The following is a 2,765-nucleotide window of genomic DNA, read 5'->3' on the forward strand; positions in this document are numbered from 1 at the left end:
ACGCAAAACGCTGAACGCAAACGCTAAACACTTTATTTTATTTAAACTTGTGAACTCACCAACCTTGTGTTGACACTTTTAGTATGTTAATCTCAGGTAGCCGAGGCGGGCGCGCGGTATAGGATCATGCATGGTTTTTGAACATTCTGATATGCAAACATGTTTTAATTATTATTACTTGGTTTTTTAAGTCGTCCTGCGTGACGCAATTTTTGTCTTTTGGTTTTTACGCTTCCACACTTAATTTCATTTAAACGTTTTTATGGTTTGATTATAACTGATGATTCCGATCCTGTTAGTTCACACCCTCTGACGGTAAAACTCCGTTAGTGGAATTTGAGGGTGTGACAATAAACAAATACGAATTAAACAAAAAATAACGAATGCCACATAAAAATCATTGATATTTAAGCTTTATCAGCGTAACCATTGAAATATTAAGATTACATATGATTTGTTTAAAGAAAATAGAAGTAGATGGGTGGAATTCTGAGTGAAAAATCATTGATATTTAAGCTTTATCACTGTTAGGAGGGACTTTAGAACTGTGTATATAATTTTTAAAATGTGAACTTATCTGTAAAGAAAAATGTTATGAACTCTAATATTGAGCTCAATATGTGTGACAACTTAAAATAAACATATTTTGGATAATCAGTTCTAATCAACTAAAATACTTGTTAGTCAGTCAACCCGCTCATGACTCGTTTAATCCATTTACTATAACTATTCATCCCCATTATGACTTATTTCAACAATTTACAAGCCGTCACATGTTTGCTTCGATTACACGCTTTTAAATGTTTGGACTAGTAAGCCTAGAGTTAGATATTTTGAATAGGAATACGGATGAATAAAGAGTTAAGTGTCATTTTAGTACATGTGGTTTCGCCAACTACGCAACTTTAGTACCTATTCTTTATTTTATGCAAATAGCTACCTCAGTTTCAAAAACCATGCAATTTTAGTACTTTTTTCTAACCCCGTCTAACTTTCTCAGTTAAGTCAGGGGTAATTTAGTAATTTCATTATTTTTTTATCGTTTTCTTTTCTTGTAAGATAATTGCCTAATTATATATTTTTTTTCCTGGAACCATTTTTAAATACCCTATGTCCTTCGCATAACAAACCCTTTGGCGGCGGATGGTTGCCGGAAAATCATGGCTTTTGTATAACAAAGCCATTTGTCCTTCGTTAAAACCACAACAATCAGCAACCTGCGGTGTGTTTTTGGCAGAGGTCTACGGTTTTCCGATGTGGTGGTGAACTCAATCGGTTTTCTGGCAAAGGTCTACGGAGAAGAACCAGCCCCAAATCGAACACATCAGTCACGGATTTGGCGGCGGATGGTTGGCGGCGGCACATCTATGGCGCTGATATACATCTATTTATACATCTCGAATCCCTTGTAAAGTTGTGTTTCTTTATTGATTTGAGTTCGTTTTAGTTCGTGTTTTTTTTATCTTTTATTAATTTGAGTTTTTGAGTCAAGTTTATTATATGTTTACATGTTTTTAATCGTTTGGTGTCTTGCATGTTAAACTTAATTCATTCTATCCTTTCATGCGAATTTTAAGTTCGTTTTGCTCGTCACCGGTTACATGATTAGTACACTTAGAGTTTTGATTTGTTTTCATGTAGATGGTGGTTTGGTGGTCAAGGGAAAGAAGGTCTAGAAGGTTCTTTTCATAGTTTGGAGTTCAAGAAAGATTTAGCGACGATTAAGCAACGAATAAAAAATAATTAACATCAAAAATTCGTAGCCACACACAAGGGGCGCCGCGGCCCGCGACGGCAGAAGGGAAAAGCCCTAGGCGCGGCTCCTAGGCCCCCTGTTCATCTATTTTGCAAAGTCCAAGCCCGATAACTCGTTTATATAAACATCATTACATTCCCAGCCGAAAAGGAGGATTTTGGCAGCCGTTTTTGGAGAGGAAAACCAAGATTTTGAAGGTTCTTTGGAGGTTGATTACATTAGAGATCGAGGAGCTTTCATTCGTTCAATCAAGGAAGGAGTTTTAAGGGTTTTATCGCTCTACTTTCTTCGTTCTTGTTATTTATCATGATTCTCTTTTGTTTTCTTTGTTTAAGATTGTTTTTAATAATGATTCTAGGCTAGACTCCATGTCTACCTAGGTTTGATGAACATGTTTGAGACTTGATTTCTGCTTTGGACTTATGTTTTGATTATGGTTTGTTAATTTAATAGTAAAAGACTTGATTTTGCTTTCATGATGCATATGAATGTTTATTATCTTGATTGATTGTTAATTATAGCTTCACATGGATCTTGTTTTCTATTGATTGTGTTCTTTAGATCTTAGGATTCATGTTTAATCTTTACTTGGTGTTTTGATTATTATGGTTGAATAGGCCTATTAGATCATAGAAGCTTGTTGATAGTTGGTTAGGGTTTTAAAATGTTTTGCTAAATTCCAATAGCTGTGAGGTGAGGAGTTGTTCGTGTGTCTTGGTCAATTGCATGCTAGGATAGAGTGTGACAATATTCTTGCTTAGTACGTTGATCCTTGCTCATGATGTCATGTTAGTTTATCATGTTATCTAGAGTTTTGTGTTTCGTAAGATTGCTTGCTTTAGATATTATTAATTAACCCTAATTGACGACTTTGCGGAAATCAATATTACTGTTTGCTTAAAAATCTAATAATTGTTCTTTGGGATTTCGCTTGATTCAGTCAAGGGTCCTTAGGGTTTTGTTAGATGAATATGTTTAGAAATCAGTTTCCATAATCATGTTATTTGTC

Source organism: Bidens hawaiensis, unplaced genomic scaffold, assembly GCF_021521415.1.
Source record: "Bidens hawaiensis isolate Kalapana, Puna unplaced genomic scaffold, B.hawaiensis_p1.1 tig00007800_1, whole genome shotgun sequence".
Taxonomy (NCBI): domain Eukaryota; kingdom Viridiplantae; phylum Streptophyta; class Magnoliopsida; order Asterales; family Asteraceae; genus Bidens; species Bidens hawaiensis.